This window comes from Heterodontus francisci, chromosome 19 (genome assembly GCF_036365525.1).
Source record: "Heterodontus francisci isolate sHetFra1 chromosome 19, sHetFra1.hap1, whole genome shotgun sequence".
Lineage (NCBI taxonomy): Eukaryota > Metazoa > Chordata > Chondrichthyes > Heterodontiformes > Heterodontidae > Heterodontus > Heterodontus francisci.
This window is the reverse complement of record NC_090389.1, coordinates 12,480,769-12,502,667: the sequence shown is the minus strand read 5'-3', so window position 1 is coordinate 12,502,667 and position 21,899 is coordinate 12,480,769. Positions and strand designations below refer to the sequence as shown.

At 47.9% G+C, this 21,899-nt stretch overlaps 1 protein-coding gene across 1 annotated transcript in view; it reads right to left on the bottom strand.

Moving 5' to 3' along the window:
- The window catches only part of grm2a (glutamate receptor, metabotropic 2a), a 360,044-nt gene extending 342,669 nt beyond the window's left edge, over nucleotides 1-17,375 (bottom strand). Inside the window, exon 1 of the mRNA XM_068051381.1 lies at nucleotides 16,670-17,375. The gene's annotated coding sequence lies outside the window, so the exon portion shown is untranslated. The remainder of the gene's footprint in view (nucleotides 1-16,669) is intronic.
- Nucleotides 17,376-21,899: the final 4,524 nt, after the last annotated feature.

Below are 21,899 nucleotides of genomic sequence, written 5' to 3'. Positions count from 1 at the left end.
GTCAGTTCCCGATCTGGACAGTTCCCAATCTGGTCAGTACCCTATCTGGAGAGTTCCCTATCTGGTCATTTCCCTATCTGGACAGTTCCCTATTTGTCAGTTCCCTATCTGGACAGTTCCCTATCTGGACAGTTCCCTATCTGGTCAGTTGCCTATCTGGTCAGTACCCTATCTGGAGAGTTCCCTATCTGGTCATTTCCCTATCTGGACAGTTCCCTATTTGTCAGTTCCCTATCTGGACAGTTCCCTATCTGGACAGTTCCCTATCTGGTCAGTTGCCTATCAGGACAGTTCCCTATCTGGACAGTTCCCTATCTGGACAGTTCCCTATCTGGTCAGTTCCCTACCTGGTCATTTCCCTATCAGGACAGTTTCCTATCTGGTCAGTTCCCTATCCGGTCAGTTCCCTATCAGGACAGTTCCCTATCTGGACAGTTCCCTATATGGTCAGTTCCCTATCTGGACAGTTCCCTATCTGGTCAGTTCCCTATCTGGTCAGTTCCCTATCTGGACAGTTCCCTATCTGGACAGTTCCCTATCTGGTCAGTTCCCTATCTGGACAGTTTCATATCGGGACATTTCCCTATCTGGTCAGTGCCCTATCTTGACATTTCCCTATCTGGCCATTTTCCTATCTGGTCACTTCCCTATCTGGTCAGTTCCCTATCTGGTCAGTTCCCTATCTGGACAGTTCCCTGCCTGGACAGTTCCCTATCTGGTCAGTTCCCTATCTGGACAGTTCCCTATCTGGACAGTTCCCTATCTGGACAGTTCCCTATCTGGTCAGTTCCCTATCTGGACTTTTCCCTATCTGGACTTTTCCCTATCTGGACTGTTCCCTATCTGGACTGTTCCCTATCTGGTCAGTTCCCTGTCTGGACAGTTCCCTGTCTGGACAGTTCACGATCTGGACAGTTCCCGATCTGGACAGTTCCCGATCAGGTCAGTTTCTATCAGGACAGTTCCCTATCTGGACAGTTCCCTATCTTGTCAGTTCCCTATCTGGACAGTTCCCTATCTGGACAGTTCCCTATCTGGTCAGTTCCCGATCTGGACAGTACCCTATCTGGAGAGTTCCCTATCTGGTCATTTCCCTATCTGGACAGTTCCCTATTTGTCAGTTCCCTATCTGGACAGTTCCCTATCTGGACAGTTCCCTATCTGGTCAGTTCCCTATCTGGACAGTTCCCTATCTGGACACTTCCCTATCTGGAAATTTCCGTATCTGGTCAGTTTCCTATCTGGACAGTTCCCTATCTGGACAGTTCCCTATCTGGACAGTTCCCTATCTGGACAGTTCCCTATATGGTCAGTTCCCTATCTGGACAGTTCCCTATCTGGACAGTTCCCTATCTGGACAGTTTCCTATCTGGTCAGTTCCCTATCTGGACAGTTCACTATCTGGACAGTTCCCTATATGGTCAGTTCCCTATCTGGACAGTTCCCTATCTGCTCAGTTCCCTATCTGGTCAGTTCCCTATCTGGTCAGTTCCCTATCTGGAGAGTTCCCTATCTGGTCATTTCCCTATCTGGACAGTTCCCTATCTGGTCAGTTCCCTATCTGGACCGTTTCATATCTGGTCAGTTCCCTATCGGGACATTTCCCTATCTGGTCAGTGCCCTATCTGGACATTTCCCGATTTGGCCATTTTCCTATCTGGTCACTTCCCTATCTGGTCAGTTCCCTATCTGGACAGTTCCCTATCTGGACAGTTCCCTGTCTGGACAGTTCCCTGCCTGGACAGTTCCCTGCCTGGACAGTTCCCTATCTGGTCAGTTCGCTATCTGGTCAGTTCCCTATCTGGTCAGTTCCCTATCTGGACAGTTCCCTATCTGGACAGTTCCCTTTCTGGTCAGTTCCCTATCTGGTCAGTTCCCTATCTGGACATTTCCCTATCTGGTCATTTCCCTATCTGGACAGTTCCCTATCTGGACAGTTCCCTATCTGGACAGTTTCCTATCTGGTCAGTTCCCTATCTGGACAGTTTCCTATCGGGTCAGTTCCCTATCTGGACAGTTCCCTATCTGGACAGTTCCCTATCTGGTCATTTCCCTATCTGGACAGTTCCCTATCTGGTCAGTTCCCTATCTGGTCAGTTCCCTATCTGGTCAGTTCCCTATCTGGACAGTTCCCTATCTGGACAGTTCCCTATCTGGTCAGTTCCCTATCTGGACAGTTCCCTATCTGGACAGTTCCCTATCTGGTCAGTTCCCTATCTGGTCAGTTCCCTATCTGGACAGTTCCCTATCTGGTCAGTTCCCTATCTGGTCAGTTCCCTATCTGGACAGTTCCCTATCTGGTCAGTTCCCTATCTGGTCAGTTCCCTATCTGGACAGTTCCCTATCTGGTCAGTTCCCTATCTGGTCAGTTCCCTATCTGGTCAGTTCCCTATCTGGACAGTTCCCTATCTGGACAGTTCCCTATCTGGACAGTTCCCTATCTGGGCAGTTCCCTATCTGGTCAGTTCCCTATCTGGACAGTTCCCTATCTGGACAGTTCCCTATCTGGTCAGTTCCCTATCTGGACAGTTTCATATCGGGACATTTCCCTATCTGGTCAGTGCCCTATCTTGACATTTCCCTATCTGGCCATTTTCCTATCTGGTCACTTCCCTATCTGGTCAGTTCCCTATCTGGTCAGTTCCCTATCTGGACAGTTTCCTATCTGCTCAGTTCCCTATCTGGTCAGTTCCCTATCTGGACTGTTCCCTATCTGGTCAGTTCCCTGTCTGGACAGTTCCCGATCTGGACAGTTCCCTATCAGGTCAGTTTCTATCAGGACAGTTCCCTATCTGGACAGTTCCCTGTCTGGTCAGTTGCCTATCAGGACAGTTCCCTATCTGGACAGTTCCCTATCTGGACAGTTCCCTATCTGGACAGTTCCCTATCTGGTCAGTTCCCGATCTGGACAGTTCCCGATCTGGTCAGTACCCTATCTGGAGAGTTCCCTATCTGGTCATTTCCCTATCTGGACAGTTCCCTATTTGTCAGTTCCCTATCTGGACAGTACCCTGTCTGGACATTTCCCTATCTGGTCAGTTCCCTATCTGGTCAGTTCCCTATCTGGACAGTTCCCTATCTGGACAGTTCCCTCTCTGGACAGTTTCATATCGGGACATTTCCTTATCTGGACAGTGCCCTATCTGGACAGTGCCCTATCTGGACAGTACCCTATCTGGTCAGTTCCCTATCTGGTCAGTTCCCTATCTGGTCAGTTCCCTATCTGGACAGTTCCCTATCTGGTCAGTTCCCTATCTGGAGAGTTCCCTATCTGGACAGTTCCCTATCTGGTCAGTTCCCTATCTGGTCAGTTCCCTATCTAGACAGTTCCCTGCCTGGACAGTTCCCTGCCTGGACAGTTCCCTGCCTGGACAGTTCCCTATCTGGACAGTTCCCTATCTGGACAGTTCCCTTTCTGGACAGCTCCCTATCTGGACAGTTCCCTATCTGGACAGTTCCCTATCTGGACTGTTCCCTATCTGGACTGTTCCCTATCTGGACAGTTCCCTATCTGAACAGTTCCCTATCTTGACAGTTCCCTATCTTGACAGTTCCCTATCTTGACAGTTCCCTATCTGGACAGTTCCCTATCTGGACAGTTCCCTATCTGGTCAGTACCCTATCTGGAGAGTTCCCTATCTGGTCATTTCCCTAACTGGTCATTTCCCTATCTGGACAGTTCCCTATTTGTCAGTTCCCTATCTGGAGAGTTCCCTATCTGGAGAGTTCCCTATCTGGAGAGTTCCCTATCTGGAGAGTTCCCTATCTGGTCATTTCCCTATCTGGACAGTTCCCTATCTGGTCATTTCCCTATCTGGACAGTTCCCTATCTGGTCAGTTCCCTATCTGGAGAGTTCCCTATCTGGAGAGTTCCCTATCTGGAGAGTTCCCTATCTGGAGAGTTCCCTATCTGGTCATTTCCCAATCTGGACAGTTCCCTATCTGGTCATTTCCCTATCTGGACAGTTCCCTATCTGGTCAGTTCCCTATCTGGTCAGTTGCCTATCTGGTCAGTTGCCTATCTGGTCAGTTGCCTATCAGGACAGTTCCCTATCTGGAGAGTTCCCTATCTGGAGAGTTCCCTATCTGGAGAGTTCCCTATCTGGACTTTCCCCTATCTGGACTGTTCCCTATCTGGACTGTTCCCTATCTGGTCAGTTCCCTGTCTGGACAGTTCCCGATCTGGACAGTTCCCGATCTGGACAGTTCCCTATCAGGTCAGTTTCTATCAGGACAGTACCCTATCTGGACAGTTCTCTGTCTGGTCAGTTGCCTATCAGGACAGTTCCCTATCTGGACAGTTCCCTATCTGGACAGTTCTCTGTCTGGTCAGTTGCCTATCAGGACAGTTGCCTATCTGGACAGTTCCCTATCTGGACAGTTCCCTATCTGGACAGTTCTCTATCTGGACAGTTCCCTATCTTGTCAGTTCCCTATCTGGACAGTTCCCTATCTGGACAGTTCCCTATCTGGTCAGTTCCCGATCTGGACAGTTCCCAATCTGGTCAGTACCCTATCTGGAGAGTTCCCTATCTGGTCATTTCCCTATCTGGACAGTTCCCTATTTGTCAGTTCCCTATCTGGACAGTTCCCTATCTGGACAGTTCCCTATCTGGTCAGTTGCCTATCTGGTCAGTACCCTATCTGGAGAGTTCCCTATCTGGTCATTTCCCTATCTGGACAGTTCCCTATTTGTCAGTTCCCTATCTGGACAGTTCCCTATCTGGACAGTTCCCTATCTGGTCAGTTGCCTATCAGGACAGTTCCCTATCTGGACAGTTCCCTATCTGGACAGTTCCCTATCTGGTCAGTTCCCTACCTGGTCATTTCCCTATCAGGACAGTTTCCTATCTGGTCAGTTCCCTATCCGGTCAGTTCCCTATCAGGACAGTTCCCTATCTGGACAGTTCCCTATATGGTCAGTTCCCTATCTGGACAGTTCCCTATCTGGTCAGTTCCCTATCTGGTCAGTTCCCTATCTGGACAGTTCCCTATCTGGACAGTTCCCTATCTGGTCAGTTCCCTATCTGGACAGTTTCATATCGGGACATTTCCCTATCTGGTCAGTGCCCTATCTTGACATTTCCCTATCTGGCCATTTTCCTATCTGGTCACTTCCCTATCTGGTCAGTTCCCTATCTGGTCAGTTCCCTATCTGGACAGTTCCCTGCCTGGACAGTTCCCTATCTGGTCAGTTCCCTATCTGGACAGTTCCCTATCTGGACAGTTCCCTATCTGGACAGTTCCCTATCTGGTCAGTTCCCTATCTGGACTTTTCCCTATCTGGACTTTTCCCTATCTGGACTGTTCCCTATCTGGACTGTTCCCTATCTGGTCAGTTCCCTGTCTGGACAGTTCCCTGTCTGGACAGTTCACGATCTGGACAGTTCCCGATCTGGACAGTTCCCGATCAGGTCAGTTTCTATCAGGACAGTTCCCTATCTGGACAGTTCCCTATCTTGTCAGTTCCCTATCTGGACAGTTCCCTATCTGGACAGTTCCCTATCTGGTCAGTTCCCGATCTGGACAGTACCCTATCTGGAGAGTTCCCTATCTGGTCATTTCCCTATCTGGACAGTTCCCTATTTGTCAGTTCCCTATCTGGACAGTTCCCTATCTGGACAGTTCCCTATCTGGTCAGTTCCCTATCTGGACAGTTCCCTATCTGGACACTTCCCTATCTGGAAATTTCCGTATCTGGTCAGTTTCCTATCTGGACAGTTCCCTATCTGGACAGTTCCCTATCTGGACAGTTCCCTATATGGTCAGTTCCCTATCTGGACAGTTCCCTATCTGGACAGTTCCCTATCTGGACAGTTTCCTATCTGGTCAGTTCCCTATCTGGACAGTTCACTATCTGGACAGTTCCCTATATGGTCAGTTCCCTATCTGGACAGTTCCCTATCTGCTCAGTTCCCTATCTGGTCAGTTCCCTATCTGGTCAGTTCCCTATCTGGAGAGTTCCCTATCTGGTCATTTCCCTATCTGGACAGTTCCCTATCTGGTCAGTTCCCTATCTGGACCGTTTCATATCTGGTCAGTTCCCTATCGGGACATTTCCCTATCTGGTCAGTGCCCTATCTGGACATTTCCCGATTTGGCCATTTTCCTATCTGGTCACTTCCCTATCTGGTCAGTTCCCTATCTGGACAGTTCCCTATCTGGACAGTTCCCTGTCTGGACAGTTCCCTGCCTGGACAGTTCCCTGCCTGGACAGTTCCCTATCTGGTCAGTTCGCTATCTGGTCAGTTCCCTATCTGGTCAGTTCCCTATCTGGACAGTTCCCTATCTGGACAGTTCCCTTTCTGGTCAGTTCCCTATCTGGTCAGTTCCCTATCTGGACATTTCCCTATCTGGTCATTTCCCTATCTGGACAGTTCCCTATCTGGACAGTTCCCTATCTGGACAGTTTCCTATCTGGTCAGTTCCCTATCTGGACAGTTTCCTATCGGGTCAGTTCCCTATCTGGACAGTTCCCTATCTGGACAGTTCCCTATCTGGTCATTTCCCTATCTGGACAGTTCCCTATCTGGTCAGTTCCCTATCTGGTCAGTTCCCTATCTGGTCAGTTCCCTATCTGGACAGTTCCCTATCTGGACAGTTCCCTATCTGGTCAGTTCCCTATCTGGACAGTTCCCTATCTGGACAGTTCCCTATCTGGTCAGTTCCCTATCTGGTCAGTTCCCTATCTGGACAGTTCCCTATCTGGTCAGTTCCCTATCTGGTCAGTTCCCTATCTGGACAGTTCCCTATCTGGTCAGTTCCCTATCTGGTCAGTTCCCTATCTGGACAGTTCCCTATCTGGTCAGTTCCCTATCTGGTCAGTTCCCTATCTGGTCAGTTCCCTATCTGGTCAGTTCCCTATCTGGACAGTTCCCTATCTGGACAGTTCCCTATCTGGACAGTTCCCTATCTGGGCAGTTCCCTATCTGGTCAGTTCCCTATCTGGACAGTTCCCTATCTGGACAGTTCCCTATCTGGTCAGTTCCCTATCTGGACAGTTTCATATCGGGACATTTCCCTATCTGGTCAGTGCCCTATCTTGACATTTCCCTATCTGGCCATTTTCCTATCTGGTCACTTCCCTATCTGGTCAGTTCCCTATCTGGTCAGTTCCCTATCTGGACAGTTTCCTATCTGCTCAGTTCCCTATCTGGTCAGTTCCCTATCTGGACTGTTCCCTATCTGGTCAGTTCCCTGTCTGGACAGTTCCCGATCTGGACAGTTCCCTATCAGGTCAGTTTCTATCAGGACAGTTCCCTATCTGGACAGTTCCCTGTCTGGTCAGTTGCCTATCAGGACAGTTCCCTATCTGGACAGTTCCCTATCTGGACAGTTCCCTATCTGGACAGTTCCCTATCTGGTCAGTTCCCGATCTGGACAGTTCCCGATCTGGTCAGTACCCTATCTGGAGAGTTCCCTATCTGGTCATTTCCCTATCTGGACAGTTCCCTATTTGTCAGTTCCCTATCTGGACAGTTCCCTATCTGGACAGTTCCCTATCTGGACAGTTCCCTATCTGGAGAGTTCCCTATCTGGTCATTTCCCTATCTGGACAGTTCCCTATTTGTCAGTTCCCTATCTGGACAGTTCCCTATCTGGTCAGTTCCCTATCTGGTCAGTTCCCTATCTGGTCAGTTTCCTATCTGGTCAGTTTCCTATCTGGTCAGTTCCCTATCTGGACAGTTCCCTATCTGGACAGTTCCCTATCTGGACACTTCCCTATCTGGAAATTTCCGTATCTGCTCAGTTCCCTATCTGGTCAGTTTCCTATCTGGACAGTTCCCTATCTGGACAGTTCCCTATCTGGTCTGTTCCCTATCTGGACATTTCCCTATCTGGACAGTTCCCTATCTGGACAGTTCCCTATCTGGTCAGTTCCCTATCTGGACAGTTCCATATCTGGTCAGTTCCCTATCTGGACAGTTCCCTATCTGGACAGTTCCCTATCTGGTCAGTTCCCTATCTGGTCAGTTCCCTATCCGGTCAGTTCCCTATCTGGACAGTTCCCTATCTGGACAGTTCCCTATATGGTCAGTTCCCTATCTGGACAGTTTCCTATCTGGTCAGTTCCCTATCTGGTCAGTTCCCTATCTGGACAGTTCCCTATCTGGACAGTTCCCTATCTGGTCAGTTCCCTATCTGGTCAGTTCCCTACCTGGTCATTTCCCTATCTGGACAGTTTCCTATCTGGACAGTTTCCTATCTGGTCAGTTTCCTATCTGGTCAGTTCCCTATCTGGTCAGTTCCCTATCTGGACAGTTCCCTATCTGGACAGTTCCCTATCTGGTCAGTTCCCTATCTGGACAGTTTCCTATCTGGTCAGTTTCCTATCTGGTCAGTTCCCTATCTGGTCAGTTCCCTATCTGGACAGTTCCCTATCTGGACAGTTCCCTATCTGGTCAGTTCCCTATCTGGACAGTTTCATATCGGGACATTTCCCTATCTGGTCAGTGCCCTATCTTGACATTTCCCTATCTGGCCATTTTCCTATCTGGTCAGTTCCCTATCTGGTCAGTTCCCTATCTGGTCAGTTCCCTATCTGGACAGTTCCCTATCTGGACAGTTCCCTATCTGGTCAGTTCCCTATCTGGACAGTTCCCTATCTGGACAGTTCCCTATCTGGACAGTTCCCTATCTGGACAGTTCCCTATCTGGAGAGTTCCCTATCTGGACTTTTCCCTATCTGGACTGTTCCCTATCTGGACTGTTCCCTATCTGGTCAGTTCCCGGTCTGGACAGTTCCCGATCTGGACAGTTCCCGATCTGGACAGTTCCCTATCAGGTCAGTTTCTATCAGGACAGTTCCCTATCTGGACAGTTCCCTGTCTGGTCAGTTGCCTATCAGGACAGTTCCCTATCTGGACAGTTCCCTATCTGGACAGTTCCCGATCTGGACAGTTCCCTATCTGGTCAGTACCCTATCTGGAGAGTTCCCTATCTGGTCATTTCCCTACCTGGTCATTTCCCTATCTGGACAGTTTCCTATCTGGTCAGTTCCCTATCCGGTCAGTTCCCTATCCGGTCAGTTCCCTATCTGGACAGTTCCCTATCTGGACAGTTCCCTATATGGTCAGTTCCCTATCTGGACAGTTTCCTATCTGGTCAGTTCCCTATCTGGTCAGTTCCCTATCTGGACAGTTCCCTATCTGGACAGTTCCCTATCTGGTCAGTTCCCTATCTGGACAGTTTCATATCGGGACATTTCCCTATCTGGTCAGTGCCCTATCTTGACATTTCCCTATCTGGCCATTTTCCTATCTGGTCACTTCCCTATCTGGTCAGTTCCCTATCTGGTCAGTTCCCTATCTGGTCAGTTCCCTATCTGGACAGTTCCCTATCTGGACAGTTCCCTGCCTGGACAGTTCCCTATCTGGTCAGTTCCCTATCTGGTCAGTTCCCTATCTGGACAGTTCCCTATCTGGACAGTTCCCTATCTGGACAGTTCCCTATCTGGTCAGTTCCCTATCTGGAGAGTTCCCTATCTGGACAGTTCCCTATCTGGACTTTTCCCTATCTGGACTGTTCCCTATCTGGACTGTTCCCTATCTGGTCAGTTCCCTGTCTGGACAGTTCCCGATCTGGACAGTTCCCGATCTGGACAGTTCCCGATCTGGACAGTTTCTATCAGGACAGTTCCCTATCTGGACAGTTCCCTATCTGGACATTTCCCTGTCTGGTCAGTTGCCTATCAGGACAGTTCCCTATCTGGAGAGTTCCCTATCTGGTCATTTCCCTATCTGGACAGTTCCCTATCTTGTCAGTTCCCTATCTGGACAGTTCCCTATCTGGACAGTTCCCTATCTGGACAGTTCCCTATCTGGTCAGTTCCCGATCTGGACAGTTCCCTATCTGGTCAGTACCCTATCTGGAGAGTTCCCTATCTGGTCATTTCCCTATCTGGACAGTTCCCTATTTGTCAGTTCCCTATCTGAACAGTTCCCTATCTGGACAGTTCCCTATCTGGACAGTTCCCTATCTGGTCAGTTCCATATCTGGTCAGTTCCCTATCTGGAGAGTTCCCTGTCTGGTCATTTCCCTATCTGGACAGTTCCCTATTTGTCAGTTCCCTCTCTGGACAGTTCCCTATCTGGACAGTTCCCTATCTGGTCAGTTCCCTATCTGGTCAGTTCCATATCTGGTCAGTTCCCTATCTGGAGAGTTCCCTATCTGGTCATTTCCCTATCTGGACAGTTCCCTATTTGTCAGTTCCCTATCTGGACAGTTCCCTATCTGGTCAGTTCCCTATCTGGTCAGTTCCCTATCTGGTCAGTTTCCTATCTGGTCAGTTCCCTATCTGCTCAGTTCCCTATCTGGACAGTTCCCTATCTGGTCAGTTCCCTATCTGGACCGTTTCATATCTGGTCAGTTCCCTATCGGGACATTTCCCTATCTGGTCAGTCCCTATCTGGACAGTTCCTATCTGGACAGTTCCTATCTGGACAGTTCCTATCTGGACAGTTCCCTATCTGGTCAGTTCCCTATCTGGACAGTTCCCTATCTGGTCAGTTCCCTATCTGGACCGTTTCATATCTGGTCAGTTCCCTATCGGGACATTTCCCTATCTGGTCAGTCCCTATCTGGACAGTTCCTATCTGGACAGTTCCCTATCTGCTCAGTTCCCTATCTGGACAGTTCCCTATCTGGTCAGTTCCCTATCTGGACCGTTTCATATCTGGTCAGTTCCCTATCGGGACATTTCCCTATCTGGTCAGTCCCTATCTGGACAGTTCCTATCTGGACAGTTCCTATCTGGACAGTTCCTATCTGGACAGTTCCTATCTGGACAGTTCCCTATCGGGACAGTTCCCTATCGGGACAGTTCTCTATCGGGACAGTTCCCTATCGGGACAGTTCCTATCTGGACAGTTCCTATCTGGACTGTTCCTATCTGGACTGTTCCCTATCTGGACAGTTCCCTATCGGGACAGTTCCCTATCGGGACAGTTCCTATCGGGACAGTTCCTATCTGGGCAGTTCCCTATCTGGTCAGTTCCCTATCTGGTCAGTTCCCTATCTGGACAGTTCCCTATCTGGACAGTTCCCTATCTGGACAGTTCCCTATCTGGTCAGTTCCCTATCTGGTCAGTTCCCTCTCTGGACAGTCCCTATTGGGACAGTTCCTATCAGGACAGTTCCCTAAATGGATATTTCCTACCTGGGCAGATCCTATCTGGTCAGTTCCCCATCCGGACAGTCCCTATCTGGACAGTTCCTATCTGGGCAGTTCCCCATCTGGACGATCCCTATCTGGGCAGTTCCCTATGTGGACAGTTCCCTATGTGGACAGTTCCCTATGTGGACAGTTCCCTATCTGGACAGTTCCTATCTGGACAGTTCCTATCTGGACAGTTCCCCATCCGGACAGTCCCTATCTGGACAGTTCCTATCTGGACAGTTCCTATCTGGACAGTTCCCTATCTGGACAGTTCCTATCTGGACAGTTCCTATCTGGACAGTTCCCCATCCGGACAGTCCCTATCTGGACTGTTCCCTATCGGGACAGTTCCTATCTGGCAGTTCCATGTCTGGACAGTTCCTCTCTGGACACTCCCTATTTGGACTGTCTCTATCTGGACATTTCCCAATCTCGACAGTCCATATCTGCACAGTTCCCTACCTGGACACTCTGTATCTGGTCAGTTCCCTATCTGTCAGTTCCCTCGGGCAGTTCCCTCAGCTGTTATCACCTGCTCTTTAGATTAGGAAATAGCGTCTGGAATAAACTAAAGGACGGAACGCTCGGGATTCTGGAATTTCCACTGGTGAAAGGCACTCAAGCAATAAACAACATCTAATGGTTGTTTTCGATTCATACATTGCGTTGAATAGTTTTCCCTGGAGTCGGGCTGTTTTCCAATGGGATATGATGAGTTAATGATATTCCATGTGTGTTGGAATCTGATTGCTGAGCTGAGTACAGCGTGTATCACTGGAACTCCCGTCATTCACTGAAACTGTTGGTTAGATGATTGATTGTCTAATATTGCTGTGCGAGTTGTACAGTTGAAGCAGCCTGGTACAGTCGGAATGCACATGAATGCATGAGCTATGTGTGTGTGTGTGTCAGTGTGAGTCAGTGTGAGTGTGTCAGTGCGTGTGTGTGTGTGTCTGTGTGTAGCTGAGTATGTGTGTGTGTCTGGCTGTGCGAGTGTGTCTGGCTGTGTGTGTCAGTATGTATGTGTGTGTGAGTGTGTGTATGTCAGTGTGAGTGTGTCTGTGTGAGTGTGTCAGTGTGTGTGGCTGTGTGTGCATGTGTGTATGTGTGTGTGAGTGTGTGTGTACATGTGTGTGTATAGGTGTATGTGTACGTGTGTGTCGGTGTCACTTTGTATGTATCAATGTGAGTGTGTGTCTCTCTGTCAGTGTAAGCGTGTGTCTATGTATCTGTGTGTGTTAATGTGTGCGTTAAGGAATGTGTCAGTATTTATGTCAGTGTGTGTGTTAATGTGTTTGTCAGTGTGTGTGTGTGTGTTAATGTGTGTGACAGTGTGGTCAATATGTGTGTTAATGTGCGTGTGTGTCAGTGTATGTCCGTGTGCTGTATATCAGTATGTAATCAGTGGTGTGTCACACGGATCTGTGCTGGGGCCTCAACTTTTTACAATTTATATAAATGGCTTAGATGAAGGGACTGAAGGTATGATTGATAAATTTGCTCATGACACAAAGGTAGGTAGGAAAGTAACCTGTGAAGATGACATAAGGGGGCCACAAAAGGATATGAATAGGTTAAGTGAGTGGGCAAATGGAGCATAATGTGGGAAAGTGCGAAATTGTCCACTTTGGCAGAAAGAATAAAAAAGAAGCAGATTATCTAAATGGTGAGAGATTGCAGAGCTCTGAGATGCAGAGGGATCTGGGTGTCCGAGTGCATGAATCGCAAAAGGTTAGTATGCAGGTACAGCACGTAATTAGGAAAGCTGATAGAATGTTATTGTTTATCACAAGGGAAGTTGAATATAAAAGTAGGGAGGTTATGCTTCAGCTATACAGGGCATTGGTGATACCACATCTGGTGTACTGTGTACAGTACTGGTCTCCTTATTTAAGGAAGGATGTAAATGCATTGGAGGCAGTACAGAGAAGGTTAACTAGACTAATACCTGGAATGGGTGGGCTGTCTTTTGAGGAAAGATTGGACAGGCTGTGCTTGTACCTGCTGGAGTTTAGAAGAGTAAGAGGTGACTTGATTGAAACATATAAGATCTTGAGGGATCTTGACAGAGTAGATGTGGAAAGGATGTTTCCCCTTGTGGGAGAATCTAGAACTAGGGGACACTGCTAAAAATTAAGGGCTCACCCATTTAAGACAGAGATGAGGAGAATTTCTTTCTCTCAGAGGGTCGTGAGTCTTCGGAATTCTCTTCCTCAAAAGGCAGTAGAAGTACAGTCTTTGAATATTTTTAAGGCAGAGGTAGATAGATTCTTGATAAGCAACAGGGTGGAAGGTTATCGGGGGTAGGTGGAAATGTGGGGTAATCAGTTCAGCCATGAACTTATTGAATGTGTCTGTGTGTGTATATTAGCGTGTGTTAGTGTGTGTGTGGCAGTGTGTGTGTGTCAGTGTGTGTCAGTGTGTGTAAGTGTGTGTGTAAGTGTGTGTCTAAGTGTGTGTGTGTGTCAGTGTGTGTGTGTGGCACTGTGTGGGTCAGTGGCAGTGTGTGTGTCAGTGTGCATGTGTGTCAGTATGTGTAAGTGTGTCTGTCAGTGTGTATGTAGCAGTGTGTGTCAGGTTGTGTGTGTGTGTGTGTGTGTATGCGTGTGTCAGAGTGTGTGTGTCTGTGTGCATGTGTCAGTGTGTCTAAGTGTGTGTGTCAGTGTGTGTGTGTCAGTGTGTTTGTCAGTGTCTTTGTCAGCTTGTGTCAGAGTGTGTGCTGGTGTGTATGCGTCAGTGTGTGTCAGTATGTGTGTGTCAGGGGGTGTGTGTCAGTGTGTTTGTCAGTGTGTGTGTCACTGTGTGTCAGAGTGTGTGCCGGTGTGTGTGTGTGTCAGTATGTGTGTGCCAGGGTGTGTGTGTCAGTGCATGTGTCAATGTGTGTGTGTGTGTGTGCGTGTGTCAGTGTCTATGCATGTCAGTGTGTGCATCTGTGTATGCATGTCAGTGTATGTATGTCAGTGTGTGTCAGTGTGCGTGTGTCAGTGTGTGTTTGTGTGTGTGTGTCAAAATGTGCGTGCCAGCCTGTGTGTGTCAGTATATGTATGTCAGTGTGTGTCAGTCTGTGTCAGTGTGTGTGTCTGTGTGTGTGTGTGTCAGTGTGTGTGTCAGCCTGTGTGTGTCAGTGTGTGTCAGAGTGTGTGCCGGTGTGTGTGCGTCAGTGTATGTCAGTATGTGTGTGTCAGTGTGTGTCAGTGTGAGCGTCTGTGTATACATGTCAGTGTGTGTGTCAGTGTATGTGCCTGTGTGTGTGTCAGTGCATGTGTCAATGTGTGTGTGTCAGTGTGAGCGTCTGTGTATACATGTCAGTGTGTGTGTCAGTATGTGTAAGCCTGTGTGTGTCAGTGTGTGTGTCAGTCTGTGTCAGTCTGTGTCAGTGTGTGTGTGTGTGTGTAAGTGTGTGTGTCAGTGTGTGTGTCAGCCTGTGTGTATCAGTGTGTGTCAGTGTATGTGCCTGTGTGTGTGTGTCAGTGTGTCTGTGTTGCTCTGTGTTTCAGTGTGTGTGTATCAGTGTGTGTCACTGTGCGTGTGCCAGTGTGTGTGTATCAGCATGTGTCAGTGTGTGCGTGTGTCGGTGTGTGAGTGTGTGTGTGTGTGTGTCAGTATATCTGTGTCAGTGTGTGTGTCAGTGTGTATTTGTCAGTGTGTGTTTGTCGGTGTGTATCATTGTGTCTGTGTGTCAGCGTGTGTCTGTGTTTCAGTGTGTGTCAGTGTATGTGTCAGTGTGTGTGTGTCAGTGTGTCAGTGTGTGTCAGTGTGTGTGTGTCAGTGTGTGTATCTGTGTGTATGTGTCAGTGTGTGTGCCAGTGTGTGTCTGTTAGTGTGAGTGTGTGTCAGTGAGTGTGTGTTTCATTGGATGTCAGTGTGTGTCAGTGTGTGTGCGTCAGTGTGTGTCAGTGTGTGTATGTGTCAGTGTGTGTGCCACTGTGTGTCTGTCAGTGTGAGTGTGTGTCAGTGAGTGTGTGTTTCATTGTGTGTCAGTGTGTGTGTGTGTGTCAGTTTGTGTGTGTCAGTTTGTGTGCGTCAGTGTGTATGTGTGTCAGTGTGTGTCTGTCAGGGTGTTTCTGTCAGTGTGTGTGTGTCAGTGTGTATGTGTCAGTGTGTATGTGTCAGTGTGTGTGTCAGTGTGTCAGTGTGTGTTTGTCAGTGTGTGTTTGTCAGTGTGTGTGTTTCATTGTGTGTCAGTGTGTGTCAGTTAGTGTGTGTCAGTGTGATTGTCAGTATGTGTGTCAGTGTGTGTCAGTATGTGTGTCAGTGTGTGTGTGTGCCAGTGTGTGTGTCAGTGTGTTTGTCAGTATGTGTGTCAGATAGTGTGTGTCAGTGTGTGTGTGTCAGTGTGTGTTTGTCAGTGTGTGTTTGTCAGTGTGTGTCAGTTAGTGTGTGTCAGTGTGATTGTGTGTGTGTGTGTCAGTGTGTGTCAGTTAGTGTGTGTCAGTGTGTGTGTGCGTGTGTCAGTGTGTGTGTGTGTGTCAGTGTGATTGTGTGTGTGTGTGTCAGTGTGTGTGTGTCAGTGTGTGTGTCAGTGTGTTTGTCAGTATGTGTGTCAGATAGTGTGTGTCAGTGTGTGTGTGTGTGTGTGTGTCAGTGTGTGTGTGTCAGTGTGTGTGTGTGTGTGTCAGTGTGTGTGTGTCAGTGTGTGTACTAGCTCCGGTTCTGGAGCGGAGTTTGATTTCCGATGTGAGTTTAATTAATAAGATGTGAAATATGATCATTTTGAGCGACATTCCCGGTCAGATAGCTGCACAGGTTTACAGTGTGAAATGCTATTTGTTCCCTCCAATTATTCTTCTGTTCTGCTCACTAATAGTTTGTTGCTAACGAGTGTCACTTTAACGGGCGTCATTCCGGTTCTAGTGTGGAGAGGGAAGAGGGAGGCTGGAGACTGAGCAGCAGCTCGGCTGCTGGAGCACACCCGGACCCCGCTCCGGCTGGGGGGAGCAACTCCTCCCCATGGCGTCACTTAAAGCCCCCGGGTGCTGGAAGCAGCTTTCTCTGACCAATATCAATACAAAGACAATCGCCAGATCTCAGCTCCCGATCATCTTCGCAACAACAGCCAGACTAGACAAGCCTTCTCTTCATACCACAACCCCAATCATTTCAATAGATAACATTATCCCACTTTCTAGAGGGAGGGAGGCTGGGGTCGGGCCAGGGGTTTCTGGACAAGGGCTCAGGTGGGCTGCAAGTTGCCAGCCCTGGGCTGCTGGGGTTGGAGCAGATGCCAGGGCTTGTGGATGCCAGGGCTTGTGGATGCCAGTGCCGAGGACAGGAGCAGCCTGAGCTCACTCTGTGACAACAGAAAGCAGCGTCTCCAGGTAAAGTAGCACTGGATTTCCACACTGCTAACTCCTGTGTCTAACAGCTTGGCATCAGGATTGCTAGTACCAGCAGAGCAGGGGGGAAATCCCAACAGTGCCTGCACACTTCCAGCTCGCCTGGCAGTTCCTTTGTTTAGCTGAGTGTTTTAATAAAACTCTTGATTAGAAGTACAAACAGTGCCTGTCTTACCGTGTGTACTGGAGTGTGGATGAAGCTGACAGCAGCCAGAGTCCCTGCATCTTACCGTCTGCTCCTGCTCTGCTCAGACACGATGAAGAATTGAGATGTGCCCGTCCTCATCGCTTTCTCTGGAAGGCTCCGATACACATTCCCTTCTCCAACATCTTCCCTGACACAGCTCCCAGTTAATGCTGCTCTCCCGGCCAGTACCCAGTTGCCCCACTTCAGGTCGCCCTTGGCAGTCAGTGCTGACCCTCTGAGCTCGGATAGAGATGTTTGTTGTAACAGCTCCAGCATTCAGAACCTCCCCTAGTTCCCTCCCCTCTCTCAGTCTCTCTCTCTCTCTCTCGATGCTCTGCCAAGGTCTTGTCCCCACTGATGAAGCTCTGTCCTCATTAAGCGGAGTCCCAGCTTCCTTCCATTTCCCCCGACCCTTGCTGAATTTCGGACCGCCAATGTAGCGCCGCTCGATCGGTTTCCAGGACTCTTTAAGAAATCTCCCTGGGCGGTATCTCGTGTCCGGGCTGATGTCGGTGTCCGGAGTGAGTTCAGTTTCTGGGGGGCGGGGAGGGGGTGAATGGGACGGGTTCCCGGGTGCTGTTGTGACGGGGACTCTCCCAATGATGCTTCACCACATTGACACCAAACACACAGTGAGAAACCTCGCAAACACCACTCCCCCTACACACAACCTCAACAGACATCCAGCATCTCCGGATATTTGGCACTGATAGTAACCACCTCCTGACACTTGGGACTGATAGTAGCCCCACCTCCTGATATTTGGGACTGATAGTAGCCCCACCTCCTGATATTTGGGACTGATAGTAGCCCCACCTCCTGATATTTGGGACTGATAGTAGCCCCACCTCCTGATATTTGGGACTGATAGTAGCCCCACCTCCTGACACTTGGGACTGATAGTAGCCCCACCTCCTGATATTTGGGACTGATAGTAGCCCCACCTCCTGATATTTGGGACTGATAGTAGCCCCACCTCCTGATATTTGGGACTGATAGTAGCCCCACCTCCTGACACTTGGGACTGATAGTAGCCCCACCTCCTGATATTTGGGACTGATAGTAGCCCCACCTCCTGACACTTGGGACTGATAGTAGCCCCACCTCCTGATATTTGGGACTGATAGTAACCACCTCCTGATATTTGGGACTGATAGTAGCCCCACCTCCTGACACTTGGGACTGATAGTAGCCCCACCTCCTGATATTTGGGACTGATAGTAACCACCTCCTGATATTTGGGACAGAATGTGCCCAGTTGCTGGTGTTGTCAGAGATAATAACCATTTCCTGATGTTTGGGTCAGAATGGTGTCGGGTTTCTGATAGTTGGGATACAGGACTGTCCAGTTCCTGATATTTGGGACAGTGCCTCCTGCTTCCTGATGTTTGGCACAGATAGTGGGAGAAATATCCAGGTGTGACATCACAGGGAAGCAGGTAGCTGATTGGCTGGTGAGTAGTTCCTATTTATCTTATCTAAACTAGGGAATACACTGGTGACTCCTATCTATTCTTTTTTAAAGTAAGATTTAATTACTACTAGTATGGTGGATTAAGTATTAGTACAGTTTATCGGTATTCATGAGGTTTATTAGCATTAGTAAGGTTTTTTGATAGTGATAAGGTTTATTAGTATTGGTAAAGGTTTATTAGCAGAAGCAAGGTTATTAACTAACAGATAGAGGAATGACAGGGCTGCTCCAACCTCTAGAGTGCACATCCTGTGCTATGTGGGAACTCCAAGATGCTTCTTGTGTCCTGGATAACCATTTGTGCAGGAAGTGTTGTCAGCTGCAGCAGCTTGAGCTCCAGGTTTCGGAACTTGGGCAACAGCTGGCGACACTGTGGTGCATTTGTGAGGTTGAGAGCTACGTTATAGCATGTTTATAAATGTAGTCACCCCACAGCTTAAGAGTTTGCAGGGAGAGACGGAATGGGTGACTGCCAGACAGTCAAGAAGAAACAGGCAGGTAGTGCAGGAGACCCCTGAATGTGTCTAACTTGCCAATTGGTATCCAGTTCTCAATATTGTGGTAAGTGATGGTTCATGTGGGGAGTGCAGCCAGAACCAAGGCCCGGGCACCACAGGTGGCTCAGCTGTACAGGGGGCACAAAGAATACTGGAAGAGCCATAGCGATAGGAGATTCAATAGTCAGAGGAACAGACAGGCTTTCCTGTGGCTGCAGACGTGAATCCAGGATGGTGTGTTGCCTCCCTGGTGCCAGGGTCAAAGATGTCACTGAGCGGCTGCAGAGCATCCTGAAGGGGAGGGGGATGAACAGCCACATGACATATGTAGGAAGAGAGATGTGGTCCTGCAGAAAGAGTTTAGTGAGCTCGATAAGAAATTAGCAAACAGGATCTCAGAAGTAGTAATCTCCGGATTACTCCTAGTACCACGTGCAAGTGAGTATAGAAATAGGAGGATAGTGCAGATGAATGCGTGGCTGGAAAGATGGTGCAGAAGGGAGGGATTTAGATTCCTGAGACACTGGGATCAGTTCTGGAGAAGGTGGGACATGTACAGGCCGGTCAGATTGCATCTGAACAAAGCTGGGATAAATTTCCTTGCGGGGCGATTGGCTAGTGCTATTGGGAAGGGTTTAAACTAACTTGGCAGGGGTGTGGGAACAAGGAGGAAATATCAGAGAGGAATACCAAGATGTACAGAATACTGGGAGAGATAGATAGCACTAGAGTAAGGAATAGTAAGTTATTAGGTGGGGTCAGTGTAAGGGAGAAAGTAATAAAGTCTAAATCAGGGTTAATGTGCATGTATGTGAATGCACGGAGTGTGGTTAATAAGATTGGTGAGGTACAGGCACAGATTGCCATGTGGAAATATGATGTTGTGGTTATAACAGAGACCTGGCTCAAAGAAGGGCAGGACTGGGTGTTAAATATTCCTGGATACAAGCTGTTCAGGAAAGATGGAAAAAGAAGCAAAGGGGATGGAGTGACCATATTGATAAAGGAGAGCATTGCAGTGCTGCAGAGAGAGGATATCCCAGAGGATGGAATCTATTTAGCTAGAGCTAAGGAACAAAAAGGTGCAATTACATTACTTGGTGTGGTCTATAGGCCACCAACTAGTGGAAAGGATGTAGAGGAACACATTTGCAAAGAAATTACAGAGAGATGCAAGAATTAGAGAGTAGTTATAATGGGGGACTTGAATTACCCAAACATAGGCGAGTATAGTAGTAGTGTAAAGTGTTCCTAGACTGTGTTCAGAAACAATTTCTACAGCAGTATGTTGCCAGTCCAATGAGAGGGGAGGCACTGCTGGACTTGGTTCTTGGGAATGAGGTGGGCCAAGTGGATCAAGTATCAGTCGGAGAATATTTATGTGACAGTGGTCATTGTATCATAAGGTTTAGGTTGGTTATGGAAAGGACAAAGAACAATCTGGAGTAAGAATAATTAACTGGGAGAAAAGCCAACTCCCCGGGGGAGAATGGATCTGGGCCGAGTAAATTGGAATCAAAGGTTGAAAGGAAAAATGGTAGCTGAACAATGGGCTACATTCAAAGAAAAGATAGTTTGGGCACAGTCAAGGTATGTTCCTTTGAAGGGGAAAGTTAGGGCAAATAAATCCAGAGCTCCCTGGATGACAAAATAGATAGAGATGAAGATGAAGATGAAGATGAAGAAGAAAAACTGTGCTTATGACAGATGTCAGGTAGATACTACAATGGAGAACCAGTCCGAATATAGAAGGTTCAGAGAGGACGTGAAAAGGCAAATAGGAGAAGCAAAGAGAGAGTATGAAAGGAACTGGCAGCTAACGTAAAAGGGAATCCCAAAGGGGCCAGATTGGGGATTTATGCATAGAGGCAGGGGGAATAGCTGTGGTATTAAATCAATACTGTGCATCTGTCTTTACCAAGGAAGTGGATGCAACCCAGGCCACAGTTAAAGAGGAGGTAATTAATACACTAGAAGGATTAAAAATTGATAAGGAGGAAGTATTAGATAGGCTATCTATACTTAAAGTGGATAAAAAACCAGGCCCAGATGAGATGCAACCAAGGATACTGAGGGAAGTGAGAGTGGAAATCGCAGAGGCACTGGCCAAATTTTCCAGTCTTTCTTAGACTCAGGGGTGGTGCCAGAGGACTGGAAAATTGAAAATGTTACACTCTTGTTCAAAAAATGATGTAAAGATAAGGCCAGCAACTACAGGCCAGTCAGTTTAACTTCGGTGGTGGGGAAACTTCTAGAAACAATAATTCGGCCCTAAATTGATAATCACATGGACAAATTCGGGTTAATTAAGGAAAAGCAGCATGGATTTGTTAAGGAAAATCATGTTTAACTAACTTGCTGGCATTTTTTGAAGAGGTAACAGAGAAGATTGATGAGGCAATGCTGTTGATGTGGTGGACATGGACTTTCAAAAGGCATTTGATACAGTGCTACACAACAGACTTGTGAACAAAGTTATAGATCATGGAATAAAAGGGACAGAGGCAACATGGATACAAAATTGGCTGAGTGACAGGAAACAAAAAGTAGTGGTTAATAGATGTGCTTTGGGCTGGAGAAAGGTTTCCATTGGAGTTCCCCAAGGATCAGTGTTGGGACCCTTGCTTTTCCTGATATATATTAATGACCGGGACCTTGGTGCACAGGGCACAATTTCAAAGTTTGCAGATGATATGAAACTTGGAAGCATTGTGAACTGTGAGGAGGATAGTGTAGAACTTCAAAACGACTTAGACAAGTTGGTGGAACGGGTAGACAGGTGGCAGATGAAGTTCAGTGCAGGGAAATGTGAAGTGATTCATTTTGGTTAGTAGAACGTGGAGAACCGATTTAAGGGTACAATTCTAAATGAGGTGCAGGAGCAGAGGGACATGGCTGTGTAAGTGCATAAGTCATTGAAGGTGGCAGGACAGGTTGAGAGAGCGGTTAATGAAGCATAAAGTAACCTGGGCTTTATTAATAGGGGCTTAGAGTTCAAGAGCAAGGAGGTTATGTTAACCTTGTATAAGACACTAGTACGGCCTCAGCTGGAGTATTGCGTCCCAGTTCTGGGCGCCGCACTAAGAGAAGATGCAAAAAAGATTCACGAGAATGGTTCCTGGGATGAGGAATTTCAGTTATGAAGACAGATTGGAGAAGTTGGGACTGTTTTCCTTGGAGAAACGAAGGCTGAAAGATGATTTGACAGAGGTATTCAAAATCATGAGGGGTCTGGACAGAGTAGATA